Below are 11,118 nucleotides of genomic sequence, written 5' to 3' on the forward strand. Positions count from 1 at the left end.
GTCTTCTTTGATACCATTGAAGTAAAATACTGGTTGATTCTGAATACTAAAGGTAACCATTTTCTTGTAACAATCAATACTTGCATGGTATGCAGAAAGCCAATCCATGCCTAAGATTACATCAAAATCTTGAATTTCTAGGAGTATTAAATCAACCAACAGTTCCTTTTCTTCGATCTTTATAACATAGGATTTGTACACTATATTGGTGTCCCTTGAATTTCCCATCGGTGTGGCTACCTCTAGAATGTATTCTAATTGTTCTGGTTCTACCTTTAAGTGACATGTGGTGACACAAATGAATGAGTAGATCTAGGATCAATCAAAACACGAGTCACTTTTTGGAAGATAATAAAAGTACCTTGGATCACTGATTTTGAGGCCTGAGCGTCTTGCTGGGTGATGGCAAATACTCTTTCCTTCATCTAAGACTTTTGAGCTATCTCTCCCTACTTTGGAAGCTGTTGCATATGTAAGCTAGGACATTATCTAATCTGGTGTCCCAATTTTGCACATTTAAAACAGGCTCTGGTATTCCAATAACAAGAGCTCGATTCATGGTTTTTCCCACATTTTTTACATAGTTCTATCGGGCTTTACAGCGGCAAGAGCCTTGGCTTCTTGTTTGCCCTTTCAAACTAATGTCGATTAGATGGTGTGGGTCTAACCTGATTTTTCATCTTTTAGGAATCTTCGAAATCTTTTTCGACAATTTGGGCTCGATCCACTATTTCAGCATAAGTTGTCAATTTTAAGACTGATATTCTGCTTCTAATAGCTGGTCTGAGACCCCTTTCAAATTTTTTCACCTTTCTTGCCTCATTGTTAATCATATGTGGTGCAAATCTGGCCAATTTAGTAAACTTGGCTTCGTACTGTGCTACTATCCGGTTTCCTTGGATTAATTCCAGAAATTCCATTTCTTTTTAGTCTCGAATAAAATCTAGGAAATACTTTTCATTAAATGCCTCTATAAATACTTCCCAAGTCAAGGGTTTATTTTCTTTGACCAATACTCTTTTTGCCATTCGCCACCGATGTTGTGCTTCACCTTCTAACATGAAAACTGCCAAGGCCACCTTCCTATCATCAGGACAGTCCATTACCTCAATATTTTCTCTAATTCCATAATCCATCACTCGGCTTCCAATGGGTTCACAACATCCTTAAAAGAAGGTGGGTTCAATTTCTTAAATTGTTCAATATTACTCCCACCATTTCCCGTAACTGACTGCTTGACTGGATTGTTGTTTTCCATCTGATGTTGCATTAAAGCAACCATATTTTCCAAGGCTTTGTAAATTCCTTCCATATTAGCTTCAGCTATTCTGGATCTTGACTTCGTCCCAGTCTGTACATGCAATAAATGTGATTTTAAGTACATTTTTTATAAATTTCCTAAGAATCTTAAACCGATTGCTCTGATACCATAACAGTCACACCCCAAGAATTTACAATACTGATATACCTGAGATGTGACAGTCAAAACATATATACATTTCTTGATAGGATAAATTTACAGTGGCGAATCCTTACAAGGTAACAAAAGAAAGTTTAAGCACAACTACAATATCTTCCAAAGTTGATTCTGATGAGCACTCAAAATGAAACCGCAATTATCCTAAAAAAATATTTACCATAGTTTGATGAGTTTGGCTACTCAGTAAGTGATCATCATAATCCTAAAAATAATCATGATTGAAAGATATCAATATTTTCAAAAAGAAGATCTATTAACAGAATTGCATTAACAGTTTTACTTTCAAAAATGCATAATTAAGTATAATCCGAATAATTGATACACATATAACATTTTAACACCAATGCATAATTCAAAAGATTTCAAAAAATACCCTACTAGCATCCCAAGTAGGTCACCTATATGCCCCATCAGCGTCCTGATGGATCCACTTAATCCCTATCGACGTCCCAGATAGGTCCACTTAATCCTCGCAGGTCCACTTATACCTCACAGGCGTACCGAATGAGTCCACTCAATCCCTACCGGAGTACCGGATAGGTCCACTTATACCTCACCGGCGAACCGGATGAGTCCACTTGCATACTTAAAGTATTTCTAAATCTCTTTAAACATTCGAAAGCAGCAATATCATGTACTCAACATATCACTAAATCATTAATATGAATTTCACTAAAACCATTTATAACAGTCACTTTCAATAACATTTCTAAAATAACCAGTCAAATATTTTGGGCTCAAATGAAGAAAGATAGCAGTTCGTAAAGACATTCTAGCATAATTGCCAATCTAATATGTATAGAAAAACTCTTATGGAAATTCAAGAATACGAAAATATCACAATTTATAGGATGTCATTTCACAGACAATGCTATAATCAATTGCAAAAATATCAGTTTCCAAATAATAAGGCAATCATTTGCACATGAATTTTACACTGTCTAAATATTCAAAAACTGTAGAAAGAAATCTCACAGTTTTACTGAAAGCAAAAATTTCACATTTATTTCTAATAATTTTACAGTATCTAAAATTTTCTAAAAATAGACAAGAAAAATAAATAAATTTATTTTTCTAAGAATTTATAGCATTTAAAATTTCTAACATAGATAAAATATCACAATTTTATTAAAAAATATTATTTTTCAAAATAATGAGGTCGCTTGTGCATAAAATTTATCACGCCTAAAATTCATGATAATAAGCAGAAATAATTATTTCATTTCGTTTTCATTGTTTTTTTTAAAAAGAACGGGTTATTTTTCAAGATAATGAAGTCACTTACCTAAAATATTTGAGAGGGAGCTTCCGATAAAAACTCGGCTAGAGAGAAGAGCTCCCTGCTTTTCGACTAGAGAGAGAAAGATCTCAAAAGTTTTTTTCTAGGGTGGGAGTCCTCACCATTCCGAATTTAAATTCTTATAACATATTATTATATTATTTTATTAGGCTCCACCTCATACCTGAGGTGTTACCATAATATTAGGTGAGAAACGATTAAGGCTCACGTCAACTAAGGACGTGGTAAAAGAAAGGAAAAAGCTTAAACCAAAAGCTTTTGAAGATGGTGGTGGTCCCTAAGGACCATCATGCTCATATGGACCATTACTTATTAAAAGTTTCTTTTCTCTCTTTTTATTTTTTATTTTTTTTTTTTATTTTTTTTTTGAAACTTTAGGATTATTACACGTATTATCAGAGTCATTGTAGAATTGGGTTCCCAATTGTGCCCACATTATCATTCCCATTTTTTTTGTGCCTTGCTTGGAAAGACTTGGCTTTGGTTAGGCTATAATGTTACAAAGTGCACATGTTGGTCATGTTAAGACCATGGGCAGGTGTGCTATGTAGCCTTACGCACTGACAACATATATAAATAGGACTTACCATTTGAGGAATCATCAGCCTTAATCATCGGCAAAGCAAGTTGAGGCCTCCTAGACCATGAGTGTCATAGCTAACTAATTATTATAGGCCTCACGCATAAAGCCATGCATGGTGGGCCCTACTCATTTTTTTGGCCTTTTAATGCCATATATAATGACTATTCTTTAGTAGGAGTACATCTAGGAAGTTGCAATGCATGTAAATTGTGAGGTATTTGGTCAATGTTGCCACGTAAAATTTCATATCAAGACTTTTAATGGTCAAGTCTTTCAAGTAATTAGACAATGAACAAGCATAAAAATGATAATATAAGTACAATCATGGATCAAATAAACCATCAGACATCTATATTATTGGTATAATTTTGTTGTTTTGAACTTGGAATGACTTCTAAAAATGTGATTATGGATCTCACTAAAGGTGAAAAGTTGAGTTGGCGTAATTTTCCTATGTGGCATAAAAAACTGCAATACCTTCTAAATGAGTAAAGTACTCTTGAACACCTAATTACTACTAAGAAAAAACCTGAACAACATGCCACAGAGAAACTTCTTTGTGAGTATGAGGTATGGGACAATGTTAACTGTCACACTCGTTTTACTTACTAAGTCCTATGGTTGATGACCTCAATCATGAATTCGAGGGATTCACCATGGCGAAGGCCATGTGGGATGCACTTTAGTATAAATATGCTAGAACTTCCTGTACCAGGTTACAGAGCTTATCTATGGCTTTTAAGGCAAACAAAATACCCCCAAGTGTATTAACAGCAGATCATGTACGAAAACGTGTCTTAAATGATACGCGACCTTGAAGCAGCTGAAAACAATCTCATTCACGACCAACAGGTGCTTAGGTTGCAAAACAAGGCTATAATAATTTGTTTTCAACTTTCCCATCACTTTGAGATTGAGGTTGAGTTCTAGTCATCTTCGAAGATGGAACTAATCTAGTTGCCCAAACTAGCAAACCTTAAGGCCATAAACCACGAGGTAAGTCAAAGAACAAAGCATCCTAAGAAAGGAGCAACCTAAGAATGAGTTGATGAAAAGAAAAAGGTCAAGCATAGATACAGAAGGCGCAAAAGGGACAAATCTAAGAAACTTGCTACAATTGTTAGAAGAAGGTCCACATTGCGTGTAAGTGTCATTAACCTAGAAAGGTACGAACTGATTTTCCTAACTATGCAAATGTTTGCGCTCAGGGTCTTGTTGCTCATTCACAATTTATTGGGTGGATAGTGGATTTAGGAGTGACAAGGTGTGGAGCGAGGGATTGAGAAGGCTTAGTTGAGCTCCAAACCTTGTCAGTTATAAACCAGAAGATTCTCATGGGGAATTGCACATCAGATGATGTGCTAGGGGTTGGAATTCACCAAATTTGATTTTGAAATGGACGGACCGTTCTTTTCTATGATATCTTTTATGCTCCCAGAATGAGAAAAAGTTTGCTTTCAGTTCTATGTCATGTTGGATATTGTTTTATCAATTTTATGCTTAATTATGCTACATTTACATTTAAAAATGGTTTTCAGTGTCTGTTAAATGTATTTTTAGTCATCATATGAGACTGAGTACACTTTAATATGTGCCCACTAAATTGAAGGCAGAATTATAGGATAAGTGTCTAAATGATGTCGAATTAGTTTCTCAACAAACATCGGATAAGATATGCAAGCTCAATAAGCATGATTATTGAAAATGTTTACTAATATATGCCCCTAATGTGATATGAAGAATATGATATATCTAGGATTCATCACATAAAGGCCCCAATATGCCTTTAGAGCCATGTTCATTGGTCAACCATATATATCCTGACTTACGACCAATGATAGCGGGAGGTGTGAAACCACCTCGGTTTGTGACAAATTCTAGGATATATATACTCCTAAGTCTCATATATGCCTCTCCACAAAAATATTTGAGGAATTTGGATTTCATGAATAATTGCGTAAATGCGGCTTATAATCGATAGAGAAGTCAATTGTTATTTTTAGCATGTAAACTTTTTAGCAATTTTGGAACTCTATACATTAGTGTATTAGATTTAGAATAATAACTCAGAGTTTTGCTGTGAATTATTATAGTAAAGATTTAAGGGTTTTTCTTTCATTTGCTATGACATTTGTGTTATTTGTTATTGTGTATTTAATACTTTATTATTAAATACATAGAATTATTAATTAATTACTAATATTTGAATTAAATATTACTTATTCTATTACGATCGTATAGTGATAAATATATAAATTTGTTCATAAATAAAGACAATTTGACATTTTTGAAATTTATACCAATCAATATAGTTAATATGAATATAATAACCATTTTGATTCTATTAAAAACAATTCAATAATCAAATGATGTCTGTTTGAAAATGTTATCTCAAAAATGAATATTTATTGCATTAGTTAAAAAATTATTAAAATTGGTAAAATGAAAAAAGAAAAAGAAAACTCGCTATTCATTTCTATTTTTCTCTTATGCTATTTTACATTTTCTTTCCGTACTTTTTTGTAATTTCTAAAAGCAAAACCTAAATGAGAAAAAAAAAACTAAATCTTCACTAGCATGGGGGAAAGAAAAATAAATAATACCAATATTATTAACAATTTCAATTGCAAATAAATATTATTCTATTGCGGTTTATTTATTATGTGCATCATGTGAGTATGTTTTTATATATTTCAAATATAAGAAATGAAAAATAGTTACAAATTTTCAATTTTTCATGTTTCAGACATACTTATAAATGTGTGATAAAATCGAAAAATACAATAATAATAATAATAATAATAATAATAATAATAATAATAATAATAATAATAATAATAATAATAATAATAATAATAATAATAATAATAATAATAATTAAGCTAAATACAAATTGTAGTGATAAATAATATAATTAAACTATTTTAAAAGAATACTGCAAAATTGGCGTTATAAATGGAATTATATCCATATTTTGAAGTTGACTTGATATATTTTTGTATTTTAATTTTTTTCTAGTTTTTTTGACTAATATTTACATATTACTTATAACTGCATAAGTAAATGATATATTTACTAATATACTTAATAATAGTTTAAGAATAATTTAAAAAATAATGTAATTAAAAATTTAAAAAATAATAATTATTAATAGAAACACACATGTGAAGATGAATCCATCAAGTTCTCTCCCTCTACCGGCACATTCAACACAAGTGCGTATCACTAGCTAACCTAACTTTCAATTATCATTTGATGAATTGTGCGCGTCTTCTTTCAAAGTTCTGGGATAGATATACCATAGCTATCATATTATACTTATAACAATAAAAATTTTTATAAAAAACTCCAGATAATTTCTAGAGTATGAATAAGAATAGAAACATCAAGACCAGGGGGTTTAGGAAAATAAGGTGGTTTCGGAAAATTATGGACAAGTCTTTGACCAAATATGACACATAAATGGTCCATAGGTGGGTTGGTGTGGGATCCCAACCCAAGTTCAAGTTCCTTAGTGAACTTTCCGATTATTAATAGTTCAAGTTTTGACTCTAAAACTTTCCGAGCAATTGGGTTCATCACAAATGGTCCCCAGGAAATCTCTCTCTCTCTCTCTCTTCTACTGATTCGTACTGTTTCTCACTCTTCCATCGTTCCTTCCTCTTTTTCTCTATCATCCACCGCGTCATGGCAAAACCAAGATTCAATGAACTATGGCATTGCGCATGGAAATCCAAATCCCACACCATTCATATCTTCCTTAAAAAATGGGTAAAGATCTACCTGAGAAGAACTCTGATTTCCTTAAAGAAAAACATGGCGACTGAGAAAAGCATGACAATTGAATTCATCACTTTTTTCTAAAAATCTAAACCTTCCGTTCAACGACCAATGAAATGGAAAGGACTTGCAGTTGAAACAGTAACAGAGAAAATAAACTAATCCATTTTGGCGCACACGAGGCCGTAACAAATTAGAGAGTTGAAAGCTGGTTCGTCGGCAATTGAAAGAGGTGGGTGCCATGGTCCAATAAGGCGGTTCTCAGGTTTTGGAAATCCGGCATCCTACATCTTCCTCAAGCAAACTCAATATGCGTCCGTCCGATATCTTTTAAAATTAAAAGAAAAATATTTGTCTCGAAGTTCATTGAAAACCGCGGCCAGTTGCAAGAATAAACGATAGAGAGAGAGAGAGAGAGAGAGTTTCAAGTAGGGAACAGGAGGTCAGTGGCCGTTAACTCTCTGCAGCGGTTTGTGATTTTCTTTTCCGACGCCTTTTGGAGATTTAGAAGGGCATTTTAGGAGTTTTAAATATGTTACCCTACCAATGTAGTAATGAGTAGTGTTAGAAAAATCGAACTTGGAAACCGGCCGGTTCACCCGGTCTAAACAGGCAGGTCTTAGGTAAGCCAAAAAGTTATAAAAAAAATTAAAAAAATTAAAAATATAATTAAAGCACTATTAAATAAAATACATCCAAATTAAGTTGAAAAGTAGTGAAAAAATGGATATTAAAAAAGAGGTATTTTAGAAATAAAGAAAAAAAGAAAAAAAAAATTGTAAAAATGAGTATTGATGGTCAAAACACATTCTAATATTTGTCACAATCATCAAAAAATTCATAAACACATTAGCAAAAAGTCACTTATTTTTGGGATTTTATGCATATAATTTTTAAATTTTTTTAAAAATAACCGGCTGGACTTCCAAACAGGGCAAAACCGGCTTGGCAAGCGGCTGGTTTCAGTTTACTCGCCCGATTTTATGTTGGACTGGCCCAGTAGTTGTTTGTTAAATAATTTTGAACTATTTAAAGTGGTGGCATGTCCCATGGTCCCAGAAAAATCTGAAATAGAGAGTAATTTAAACAAACATCTTTTGTTTTATGGATAAGGTTTCAATGAGTCCATGTAGAAATGAGTGGATTCTTAAAAATCTATTTGTGAGATGGATTTTCGGATTCAATATTTAAAGATATGTAATCTCTGACATAAAGATCATGAATATAAAAAAATAGATAAATTTAAAAAAATAAAAATAATTACTTTATAAAGAATACATAAAGTCAATTGGATTGTTAGCTTCACATTTTAAGATGGCCACGTAAAGATGGATGCTTTTTACCTTGGGATTGCACCTTTTTTATTTATTTATGTTATTTAAAAACACTCTTAAATATGTGAATACGATACCCATTTTATATATTTTTTATCGTTTTCTCCCGAAAGTGTTCTTTATTCTTGAAAATCTAAAGTGATTGGATCTTTAAAAGAAAAAACAATTGTTCATTTAGATGCGGTATAGTCATTTTCGGATGATGAATATTTGAAAATTACATTTTCAGATGTTGAACATCCAAAAACCCTTCAATTTCAATGTTCAACACCTGACAATGGGAATGTAAACGTTACACTTTCGGCCTATTTTTGGATGTTCAATATTCGAAAAAGAGCAAAGTCGTATTTTTTAAAAAAATTACGTTATAAATAGTAAAAAACAGACATACATGTAATAACGGAAACTATTTGATACATCCGTAATAACGCAAAGTATAACGGATATGTATGTTATTTTCCCTTTTTTTTAATAACAATTGAGACCAATTTTTGGAAAAATTAAAGGAACTACCGAAATTCTAACATAAAGAATAGTTGGTATGAGGGGTGCATGAAATGTTCCAAAGCTATATTCAAAAGAATGGAAAGAGAATTCATTTGCACATCTCACCAAATAACAAATGATAATGCAGCCAAAAAGTATGACATCTATCAAAACTTTCTCTACTGCGTGAAATTTTTTCGAGGTTATATATACGTAAATTAATTTTTAAACACAGTTTTATTATAGATATCCTTCTCGAAGATGTGGAATGCTTTTTATCTAAGAATCACAACTTTAAACAACCATACAGAACAAATAGACATTTCTACAGATGAAGTTAAGCAAATTATGCAGAAGATGCGCTATATCCTATTTTCCCCTTTTTTTTCCATTAAGAATTCAATTTTCTTTTTACCATTTCTGATTCCCAAACCATAATAAACTACATGTCATTAAACTCCAGGGAAAAGGAGATCACACAATCGAAACCATTTTTGACATACTGAAACAACAAAGCATTGCATGTGTTCTAAAATTTGTGTGCCAATTATAGGAAACAAGCACAACAACAATGTCGGAATGTCTTTCAGTTAAACTAACCACTTATGAGAACACTACATGAACCAACATTTACTTTTGACATATTGAACTCTCTCTCCCAATATCTAATATTCTGAGTGCCTGTAGATTAGGTATTAATAATAAGACTGCTTATAAAACATCTGGATATCTTATTTCACATACTTTATGTGGTTCTCTTTTCTTATACGAAAATCTTGATATCTCATATTGAGAGACATAACATTTGAACTTCTACTTTCTTTTGGTACTTTTTAATTAAACTTCTTTATGTATCTCATACACTTGAAAGAACAGATGCTCCTGCATCTAGCTAGTCTTCTTAAAGAGCAAAAGAGCAGGGCTTTTCGGAAAATTATGGATGAGTGTTTGACCAAATATCACAGGAAGTAGGTCCATGCGTGGGAACCATGTCCAGGTTCAATCTCACACCAGTTTCGCTCTCTTTTCCTTTTGAAACCTTTTATTTTGTTAAGTGAAAATGGGCTTCCCACCCAAACTCACCCATCAATTACTAATAATTAAAGAACGAGAAATAAACTCAAAACTTTCTTAAGAAATACGAAGCCATCGGACTAGTGGATGGCTTTATCACAAAACGTCCCCGCGAACTCATTCTCTCTCTTTTTTCCAATCATTCTCTCTTTTTCTCTCTCATGACATAAGATCCCTACAAAAAGAATGGGGTTGGGGTCATGGTGGTAGCGTCACTTGTACCCAGCAAGATCTAAGCTTCCATTCTCACCTAACGCATTCAAAAAACATTAACGATTTCAAAAACAAGTAGAAACTCCTCATCCCCATTGAATTACCTAAAAAAAAAAGGTCTCAACGAAGTCCCTCACTCTTCCACCATTCGTGCTCTTCTGGATCTTCTTTTTCTCTATCATGGCAAAACCAAGATTCAATGAACTCAAGGAATTGTATATTAGAGCCTAACTCGTTGCAACTGATATCCTAATCCCAAACCATTCACATGTTACTTAATAATTGAGTAAAGATCTACCAAACAAGAACTTAGCTTTCTTTGAATTATAGCAAGGCAATAATTGGGTACAACATGACAATTGAATTCATCAATTTGTCTAAAAATCTAAACCTTCCGTTCAAAGACCAATGAAATGGAATGGACTAGCAGTTGAAACAGTAATAAAGAAAGTAGACTTAATCCCTTTTCGTACACACGAGGCCGTAATCGAGAGAGATGAATTGAGAGTTGAAAGCTAGCATGGCCGCCAGGAAAACCCAGAAAGAAATGGATGCCATGGTCCAATAAGGCGGTTCTCAGGTTTCGGAAATCCGGCAAACTCAATATTCGTCCGATATTTTTTTATAAGAAAAGAAAAATATTTGTTCTTAAGTACAGTGAAAACCATGGCCAATTGAATGAACAAACAATAGAGAGAGAGAGAGGTGAGGAACCAGAGGTTAGTTGCCGTTCATTCTCTGCAGCAGTTTGTGCAAATATGGTCATGATTTATGAAACTAGTACGAATTTTCAAGAGTCATTCTTAGCTCCCTTGAGTAAAATCTCATTTAGTATTAATAATATGACTCAATAAAAAATTCCTAATTA

This window comes from Amborella trichopoda, chromosome 4 (genome assembly GCF_054954075.1).
Source record: "Amborella trichopoda isolate Santa Cruz 75 chromosome 4, AtrichopodaSantaCruz75HAP2 v2.0, whole genome shotgun sequence".
In the NCBI taxonomy this organism is placed as follows: domain Eukaryota; kingdom Viridiplantae; phylum Streptophyta; class Magnoliopsida; order Amborellales; family Amborellaceae; genus Amborella; species Amborella trichopoda.